Genomic DNA, 10,797 nt, shown 5'->3' on the forward strand with positions numbered 1-10,797 from the left:
GGGGGTAGGACCAGAAAAGTTTTCGAACTTCTTCTTACCCCTTTTGAACATGAACGATATTATTTGTATTATTTGAGTTACTTATTTGTTTGTTTTCCTTTGTGTTTTATTTTCGTTTTTTATTGCTTACAAGTTTATTTGTGTTTGTATTTTTTAACATGTTCAATAAATAAAAAAAATAAAAAAAAATAAAATGTTTCTATGTTTCTATGAAACGTCGCCAAACTATCCTTCGGCATGCTTCTGGAAACCTCTTGAGTTCTTGGTTAGCCCTCCTTGTATCTTAGTTTAGTTTAGTTTAGTTTAGTTTAGTTTAGTTTAGTTTAGTTTAGTTTAGTTGAGTTGAGTTGAGTTGAGTTGAGTTGAGTTTAATTTATTGTCACTTGTACCAAGGTACAGTGAAAAGCTTTTTGTTGCGTGCTAACCAGTCAGCGGAAAGACAATACATGATTACAATCGATCCATCCACAGTGTACAGATACAGGATAAAGAGAATAACATGAATAATGTTTATAGCAAGATAAAGTCCAGTAAAGTCTCATCAAACATAGTCCGAGGGTTTCCTAATGAGGTAGGTGGTAGTTCAGCACTGCTCTCTAGTTGTTGGTAGGAAATAGACTTAATTGCCAAATGGCCTAATTCTGCTCCTATAACACATGAACCTATGAACTCCATTTCTTTGCTTTTTGTTTGTCTTGTTAACCCGCTGTAGATGATTTGCCAATTTGTTGTCCTTGTTTGCTTTGCTTCTTCAGCTCATGTAACTATTCATTTCCCAAGCGGTCTGTGACCTTGTTACGCACACAGGCCAACACGCACTAGCTCCAGCCATTATTGTTAGAGGATGCTGCAAATACTCAGCAGGTGAGACAGCCTCCGTGGAGGGAGTTTAGTTTAGTTTAGTTTAGAGATACAGCGCAGAAACACCGAGTCTGCAGTGACCAGCGATCCCAGCACATTAACACTGTCCTACACACATTAGGGAAATTTACACTTATACCAAGCCAATTAGCCTACAAACCTGTACGTCTTTGGAATATGGGAGGAAACCGAAGATCTCAGAGAAAACCCACGCAGCCACGGGGAGAACGTACAAACTCCGTACATACAGCACCCGTAGTCAGGATCGAACCCGCGTCCCTGGCTCTGCAGGCGCTGTAAGGCAGCAACTCTACCGCTGTGCCACGGTGCCAACCTTAGTTATAGAGTGTATTTTAGTTGAGAGATACAGAATGGAGACTGGCCCTTCAGCCCACCGAGTCTGCTCCGGCAACCAATCACCCGTACACACGTGTTCTATGCTATCCACGCAGGAGAGAAGTTACTGCAAGGAAAGACCGCGGGCGGCACGGTGGCGCAGCAGTAGAGTTGCCGCCTCACAGCCCCAGAGTCCCGGGTTCGATCCTGACCTCAGGTGCTTTCTGTACGGAGTTTGTTCGTTCTCCCTGTGACAGCGTGGGATCTCTCCGGGTGCTCCGGTTACCTCCCACACTCCAATGACGTACTAGAGTTTCTCCTGGTATGTTGGGAATAGATTCCAAAGTGGGATAACATAACACAAGTGTGAACAATTTGCATGGACGGAGGAGATAATAGAGGCGGGTACTATAACAACATTTAAATATTTTGTACCGAGCTATGGGTCCATGAATCATGATCTTTCCACGGTGGGTGATTTGTGTTTGCACAGATAGTGACGGGAAGTTGATGGGAATAGAATCGCAAGCTCACAAGTTCACAAACGTTAGGAGCAAAATTAGGCCATTCGGCCCATCAAGTCTGCAATCACATCCGATCCCTCTTTCCCTCTCAATCCCATTCTCCCACCTTCTTCCCATAACCCCTGACACCCGTACTAATCAAGAATCTCCGCCTTAAAAATACCCTTTTAACCTCTGAGTTTGTGGAGGATTTAAAAGTGGATATAATATTTACCAGGGCAGATCAGTGTGGAGATGCCCCTGGCGATTCTGAAGCTGCCAAACTAGTTTCAGTCAACTTCCAAAAGTGTGAACAATTAGCCTTCCAGGAACTTTGTGTTGTTTCATCTTTTAATCACGTCAACTGCAACACCCCCGCACCAACTCAAACAGGCTCCGTCGGCCTCATCAAAGCAAGCGGCGGAAATGGTTCACACGGACTTTGTTACTCACTCAGTTCAAGATCTCAGTATAAAAGGACGTATCTTTAGAAAGGAGATGTGGAGGACTTTCTTCAGTCAAAGGGTGATGAATCAGTGGAATTCATTGCCACAGAGGGCTGTGGAGGGCAAGTCATTGGGTAATTTTAAAGCAGAGATTGATGGATTCTATGGGTGTCAATGGTTATGGGGGAGAAGGCAGTAGAATGGGGTTGGGAGGGAAAGGTAGATCAGCCATGATTGAATGGCGGACTCAATCAGATTGAATTAGACTCGATGGGGCGATTGGCCTAATTCTATGACTTGTGAACTTAGGGCTGTTTTCAGGATAGTTTCGATTTAGTTTTGAGATGCAGTATGTAGACAAGTCCTTCGGCCCACCAAGACCATGCCGACCATCCACCACCTACTCGCACCAGTGCTATGTCATCACATTTTCCCACACCCTATGCACTAGTGCCAATTTACACAGGCCAATGAACCCACTAACCTGCACGTCTTTGGGATGTGGGACCAAACCAGAGCACCTAGAAGAAACCCAGGTGGTCACATGGAGAACGTGCAAACTCCACACGCAGAAAGCACCTGAGGTCTGGATCGAACCTGGGTCTCCGGCGCTGTGAGACAACAGATCTACCCACTGCACCACTGCGCCACTGTGCCACTGCACCACTGTGCCACTGCGCCACTGCACCACTGCACCACTGTGCCATGCTATCACATGTCCACACTAACAGCTCCACCAAACCGCAGAGAAATCGACAGTCTAGCACTTGAAGATGCGAGCGGGGTGATTGGATGATTGTGGATGCATCCTTGTCATATGTTTATGAATGATCCACGACAACACATATAGTGAAAGATTAATCTTTATTCCATAAATAATCCAGAACATTTAAACTGCCAGCCATTCATACCCAGCTCGCCGTGGCTTCCGAGAGCTGGCTGAACTTGTTAGTGTAGTACCGTGTAGTACCGTGTAGTACCGTAATACCATGTAATGGGTGGCATGCATATATGTGTAGTGGAGATTATAAATGGCATGGATTTATAAGGGTTAATCTGCATCCTTCCTCTTAAAGAAGCAAAGCATATGTGGTTAGTGGAATATATATTGTAAAACACCCGTATAAGGTTTGTGCATTTGTTATTTTACTTGTACTTGCTTGTGCATTTGTGAGCACATAAAACAAAACGGGTCATGCACAGTTCAAGTATAGCCGGTGAACTTTCCAATCAGCGGGTTTGGCTTGCAGACACGACCTGCACGTGTACGGTAGTACCCCTCGTGCACCTCATCCTTCTCTGAGGGAGCAAGTTCCTTATCGGGTGAACGGGGAGGAGAAGAGACAGGTGGAGATGGGGGCACGGGGGAGGACAGGGATGGCGCTGGCACCGGTAGAGGAATCGCTGGAGTAGCATTCGTGGAGCGTGAGGGATGACCGACAGGCTGGTCCGGGTTAGGATGGGAAGATGCCGGTTCATTAACCGGGAGGAGGTGTTGGCGGGAGCGTCGATAGAGGCCGTAGTCAACACTGACCAGGTATGAGCGTGGCTCTGCGGTTGACCCCAGAATGACTCTTTTGTGGTCTGAGCAACTGTAAGCGGACAACGTGTCCCTTGTTGAGCTGTTGAAGCGGGGAGCTGGTTTTATCATAGTATTTCCTTTGTATGTCGCGGTGATATTAGAATTGGATTGGCGCTGGGATTGGATCGCCGACGTCGCACAAACTTTCGGTTTTAGCAGTTGCTTGGCCATTGGCAGGATGGAGCGTGTTCGCCGTGACATGAGTCGTTCGGCCGAAGATCCCAGGAGAGGGTCGCGGACGATGTTCCGTAGGTTGAGTAAGTCGAGATAGACATCAGAGCCGGCCCTGTGTGAGCGTTCCATTAGTTCTCTTGCACTTCTTACCACACGCTCGGCCAGGCCATTGAAATGCGGGTCCTCGGGGATACTGGTAGTGTGGTGAAAATCACAGCGTTTCGCAAAATCCTAGAAGAGCTGACTGAAGAATTGAGTTCCATTGTCTGAGAGGAGCTTGAGGGGGGCTCCTTGGACAGAAAAGTGGCGAGTGAGTTTTTGAATGACCATAGCTGAGGTCGGGCTAATGAGCAGGTCGATTTCGAACCATCCAGAGTAGGAATCGACGAGAACCAGGTATTGTTGACCGTGTCACTCGTAGATGTCGGCTGCTACTGTGGACCACGGTAAGTCTGGTGTGGGGTGCGGGAGAGGTGGTTGTTTATACAGCAGGATGGCCCCCATGGACAATAGCAAAGTACTTGTTGTGAAGAGACGTCGGGATAACTACCTTATGTGCTTTCATTATAATGCCGCCTTGAATGACCAGTTCGGCGCCAGAGTAACTCAGCGGATCAGGCAGCATCTCTGGAGTAATAATGGATGGGTGATCTTTCTTCAGCCAACCTGAAACGCAATCTCTCCATATTCTTCAGAGAAGCTACCTGACCCGCTGAGTTACTCCAGCACTTTGTGTCCTTTTGTGTATTAATCACCACTTCTTTGTTTCTACTTAGTTATGTGCAGGGAGATAAGTAATGGTCTTGGCATCATGTTCGGCACAGACTGTGTGGGCCGAAGGGCCTGTTCTTGTGCTGTACTGTTCTTTCTATGTATATCTATCCATTCTCTGTTGATTCATCTGTCTGTCTAATTGCATCTTAAACATTGCTATCATAGAGTCCTACAGCATTGAAACAGGCCCTTTGGACAAACTTGCCCACGCAGACCAACCTATCCCATCTACATTAGTCCCACTTGCCTGCATTTGGCCCATATCCCTCTAAACCTTTCCTATCCATGTACCTGTCTAAATGTTTCTTAAATGTTGCAATAGTATCTGCCTCAACTACCTCCTCCAGCAGCTCATTCCATTCACCCACCACCCTATGTGTAAAAACGTTGCCCCCTGGTTCCTATTAAATCTATACCCCCTTGAACTTAAACCTATGTCCTCTGGTTCTCGACCCCTCTACTCTGGGCAAGAGACTCTGTGTGTCTACCCGATCTATTTCTTTCATTCCAACACATTGTCTTTACAAATGCAGCAAGACTTGCTGATTCTCCTCGTCTGAATCATCTCTTCCCAATCCTTTCTGCGATTTAAAGCCAATTCTAATGTAATGCTTTGATCTGAAATATTTGTCCTGATCCTCTTCCCGCAGGTGCTGCCTGACCTACTGGATGTTTCCAGCATTTCCTGCCGCACCCTACTTTTGTTTATGAGTCTAAAAGATTGATGTGTGAGAAAAGGCAAATGCCATGCACTCGACCACGCAACCACGCACTCGACATTGCAGTATGACCTTGCAAAATTGTAATGGCCAGATTTAATAAGGATTAGACATGGAAATGCTATGTTTACCATTGTTAGCGTGAGACATTTCTGATTCACTTTTGCTGAGCTGTGTTGAATCAATGCGTAGATAATGTGTGCTTACCTCATCTCCGTATGTCAGAAGGGTTTCCACCTAAGATCTTTGGTTTCCACAGGTCCACCACTGATTTTCCGGCATCTGGTAGTCCGGCACCTCCTTTAATCCGGACAAAATTACAAGAGTGCACTTGAAATCCCCCACTGGAAGTCCCCCCGAGAATGTGGCTCCTAAACTGGGTGAAGCAGCCGATCCCTACCTCATTGGGACTTCCGCGGCCGTCTAGCAGGTCGAATTTGCCCCCTGCGGCCGGGGCTCTGGAACTCCAGCCCGGCCGGAGCTGGAAGATCCGTTCCCATAGCAGACTTTCGAGGCCGACTTTGCGGGCGATATCTCGGCTCCCCGGCGGATTCCTCTCGGAGGCCGTGACCTCTGTTGGTCCGGCAAAATGGATAATCCAGAAATGCTCTAAAACGAAGGGTGCTGGAAAATCGGTGATGGACCTGAACGTGCCTTGAAGATGCTGGATTCACAAGGGTTAGATTTTAGTTTGAGAGTTTTTCCTATGATTTAGTTTAGTTTAATTTAAAGATCAGCTTAGAAACAGGCCCTTCGTCCCACCGACTCCATTCCGACCATCAATCCACCATTCACAATAGCTATATGCTATCCCACTTTCTTATGCACACATGGAGTCATACAGCACGGAAACAGGACCATCGTCCCAACTTGTCCACGCTGACCAAGATGCCCCATCTACACTAGCTCCAACCAAGACACAGCCCAGACCAACCTCCCTTCTATTGACTCCATTTACATCTCACGCTGCCTCGGCAAGGCCACCAGCATAATCATACCCCCGACACTCCCTCTTCTCACCTTTCCCATTGGGCAAAAGGCACAATAAATGTGGAACGCACATCTCCAGATTCAGGGTCAGTTTCTTCCCAGCTGTTTTCAGGCAACTGAACCATCCGACCAACAACTAGAGAGCAGTCATGAGCTACTATCTACCACATTGGAGACCCTCGGACTATCTTTGATCGGTCTTTACTGGACTCTATCTTACACTAAAAGTTATTCAGTTTAGCATGTATCTGTACACTGTAGAGGGCTCGATTGTAATCATGTATTGTCTTTCCACTGACTGGTTAGCACGCAACTAAAGCTTTTCGCTGCACCCCGGTACATGTGACGATAAACTAAACCATGCAGTTACTCAATGAGACGGGCATGCTTCTGAGAAGGGAGAAGGATCGTCATTCAGCAGAGGCGGTTTTCTCTAGCTTGAGAGGTTAGAAGCTGGCATTCTCGGAATTGTTGTTGGGACTGCCTTAGGGAGAATTCTTTCATTGGGAGTGTTGGGAAATAAGGGCAGAGTTCTCTACCACTGGATTACTTGCTTGTTCTACCCTGATTCAATGAGGGCAGATGTTCGGGCTCTGAAGAAATTGGGGATGTCTGGGCCGGTCAGGAAGGTGATGGTGAGATTGAGTGAGATGTTGTGACTGAGTGGGGGGTGCAGAACATCCCACGCCCTACATCCACAAGACAGTGGCGCAGGGATGGCACGGTGGCGCAGCGGTAGAGTTGTTGTCTCACAGCGCCAGAGACCCGGGTTCAATCCTGACCACGGGTGCTGTCTGTATGGAGTTTGCATGTTCTCCCTGCGACCATGTGGGTTTTCTCCGGGTGCTCTGGTTTCCTCCCACACTCCAAAGACGTTCAGATTTGTAGGTTAATTGGCTTCGGTAAAAGTGTTAAATTGTCCCTAGTGAGTAGGATAGTGCTAGTGTACAGGGTGATCAGTGGTGGGCGCTGACTTGGTGGGCCCAAGGCCCTTTTTCCGTGCTGTATCTCTAAAGGGGGGTGGCTTAACAAGTTGTAAAATTGTCCTTAGTGCTTTTGGGTTAGCATACGGGGTGATCGCTGGTCGGTGTGGACTCTGTGGGCCGATAGCCTGCTTCCACGCTGTATCTCTAAAGTCTCAAGACAGGAGCCTCTTGTACAGATGTGGAGCGTGAAGCCTGAGGGGACAGATTAACCGCAGTGACCCGATCATTCCTCCTGACATTGAACGAGGAACACCAAGCGCCTGAAGGATCCCCAGACATCTTGCAACTGCAGACAGACGGATGTTTGATGGGCGAGATTAATGGTACATTGAAGAATTTGAGACCGGGTGGGACTGAACTCTCTGGGCTGTCATTGTTTTGACATTTGCCTCTGAGTTCAGATAGAATGACTGGCTTTAATCACAATATCAGGCAATAAGGGGGCATGGTGGTGCAGCATAAGAGTTGCTCCCTGACAGTGCCAGAGACCTGGGTTCCATCCTGACTACGGGTGCTGTCTGTACGGAGTTTATACGTTCTCCCTGTGACCGTGTGGGATTTGTCCGGGCGCTCCAGTTTCCACACACATTCCAAAGTGGTGCAGGTTTGTAGGTTAAGTGGCTTCTGAAAATTGTCCCTAGTATGCAGGATAGAACTACTGAGGCACGGACCCGGTGGGCTGAAGGGCCTGTTTCCGTTCTGTATCTCTAAACCAAATTAAATTAAACGCAAGCGCAGGCTTCGCCTAATACCTCCACTCAGTTCGCAATAACCAACCTGATCTCCCGGTGGCTCAGCACTTCAACTCCCCCTCCCATTCCGAATCTGACCTTTCTGTCCTGGGCCTCCTCCATGGCCAGAGTGAGTCCCGCCGCAAATTGGAGGAGCAGCTCCTCATACTTCGCTTGGGTAGTTTACACCCCAGCGGTATGAACATTGACTTCTCCAATTTCAGGTAGTCCTTGCTTTCTCCTTCATTCCCCTCCCCTTCCCAGTGCTCCCACATAGCCTACTGTCTCCGCCTCTTCCTTTCTTTTCCCGGCCCTCCCCCCGACATCAGTCTGAAGAAGGGTCTCGACCCGAAACATCGCCTATTCCTTCGCTCCATAGATGTTGCCTCACCCACTGAGTTGCTCCAGCTTTTTTGTCTACCTTCAATTTTTCCCAGCATCTGCAGTTCTTTCTTAAACACTCTCTTCAAACTGCTGGGTTGATTATTGAACTCTTCGGCTTGTCAGTTAAAGAACAAACGTAAATTGTTAATCCTCATGTCATGAAAAGACCAATTAAATTGACATCATGGAAATTGTGGGCCAAAGGGCCTGATCCCGCGTTGTACTATGATCCATATAATCCACATATTTTAGTTTAGTTTAGTATTGTATTTTTATTTATCACATGTCACAGGTACAGTGGAAAGCTTTTTATGTTGCGTGGGCAAAGTCAAACTTGGAAAGGGAAGATTTCCCCACCATGTATCGATGTCAGTATAAGGGTTGCTGTGCTGTTTACAGAGGAGTTGACGGGCTTATGAAACATATAAAAGAGCCGCATTTACGAGGTGCGTGAAAGACATTGCCCCCACCCACGATGTAACAAGGTGTTTGTGATTGATCGCTACCTGCAGTGCCATGTAAAGCTGATCCATACAGAAGAAAGAACATCTTTACAGATCAGGAGGAAATGCAAAGCCTTTGGTCACAACTGCGGAAAGACAAACCACATTTGATCAACAATCTTGAAGCATTTTGAGCTCTATCGTATGACCACGGGTCTGGGGAGAGAGAAGCTGAACATTTTGAAACAGGTGGACCTCTTGAAAGAGATGATGCATCACCCTATCCAGGAAGACATTGACTCAGACCTGGTGGGTAATCAGTGTGATGACAATCAGGACATTGATGAGGATGGCAATGATGGCGTTTCTGATGAGAAGGACATTCCGTTTTGTTCCCAACCCTGACCAGATCGATGCCGATGGTGACAGCAGAGGAGACACCTGCAAGGACGACTTTGACAACAGCATCCCAGATATCTATGTCATGTGTCCCGAGAACAGCGCCATCAGTGAGACTGACCTGAGGAAGTTCCAAAGGGGCCGATGCAGATCGTTCCTAACCGGGTAGTGCGCAACAAGGGCAGGGAGTTACTGCAGACCGACAACTCTTACCCTGGCCTTGCTGATGGATTTGAGAAGTTCAACGCCATCAACTTCAGTGGCACCTTCTACATCAACACAGACTGCAATCTACGCTGGCTTTGTCTTTGTCTTCCAATCCAGCAGCCGCTTCTACGTGGTGATGTGGAAGCAGGCCACCCAAACCTACTGGGAGGAGAAGCTGTCCAGACCCACGGACACGCTAGCGTCTAGATCAAGGTGATGAACCCCACCACAGGATGAGAGGGGGAGGGAGCTCCTCACCTGTGCAATGATTTACGATGAGAAGGCAACACCCTCGGACAGGTGCGAACTTTATGGCACAACGCCAATATCGGCTGAAGGGATTACACCGCCTACAGGTGGCATCCGATCCATCGACCCTAAACAAGCTTCATCAGGATGGTTGTCAATGAAGAGAGTGAGAACTGGTTGACATACCTTTGGTTTGGTGAACTTTGGGGAGCTGTGATACATTATGGCTCTATCATTCTGCTAATCATTGCTCTAATACTTGTGACCATTGTGTGTACCGACCGAGGACTGTGAATGGTATCACGTTTGATAAAAAAGGAGGGAATGAAAGAGCTAATGGTCAAATCTAAAATGGAGTCGTTCTTCTACAAAAACCTGTGCTAGTAGTAGGTATGCTGCAAAGCCTACCTGAAGCGTCTTTGAAAATCTGCCGCTGCGGGTGCGCGCGATTTTGGCGCCGTTTTGAGGGGGCGGGTTTAAAACGCGATTTTCTCTAGGCTGTTCAAATCGAAGATGTTCAGCCTAGTTAATTATTAACGAAAAATCGCTGGAAGACCCCGTCTCAAAAGCTATTATTAGGTTTAAAGGCCTTGAATAATAGTTATAGTAGTTTAAAAATCAATATCTAAACCCGCGACCGCCAGCAACCGCAGGGTCTCATAAAGCAAACCACAGAAGGTAGGTTGTGTATTTTTACATTAAAAAGGGCTTCTAAAGATCCCTTTATACAAAGTTTAATATTGCGAGGAGCTCATTTTGGGCCCATTATATCCCGCAGTATTTTTCTGGGCATTTGGGGCACAAATCTACCGCAATGTGAACGTTCTAAACCAGCGCGTTCCAGAGGGACCCACTGGAAAGCTGATTTAAATGGGCATTTATTTACAGCAATTGAACACTGAATTCCTTCCATTTGGCCTATAAATTAATGTAAATGAGATTTAAAAATCATGTTTTATTGTGAATTATTTGTGAATATTATTTGGATATTTAGGCTATTTAAAAATGTTAAT

The 10,797-nt window shown here is 46.9% G+C and overlaps 1 pseudogene; it reads left to right on the top strand.

Annotated features, from left to right (window-relative positions):
• Window positions 1–9,133: 9,133 nt before the first annotated feature.
• LOC116985573 lies at window positions 9,134–10,153 on the top strand (annotated as a pseudogene).
• The last annotated feature ends 644 nt before the right edge of the window (window positions 10,154–10,797 follow it).

Source organism: Amblyraja radiata, chromosome 22 (assembly GCF_010909765.2).
Source record: "Amblyraja radiata isolate CabotCenter1 chromosome 22, sAmbRad1.1.pri, whole genome shotgun sequence".
In the NCBI taxonomy this organism is placed as follows: Eukaryota; Metazoa; Chordata; class Chondrichthyes; order Rajiformes; family Rajidae; genus Amblyraja; species Amblyraja radiata.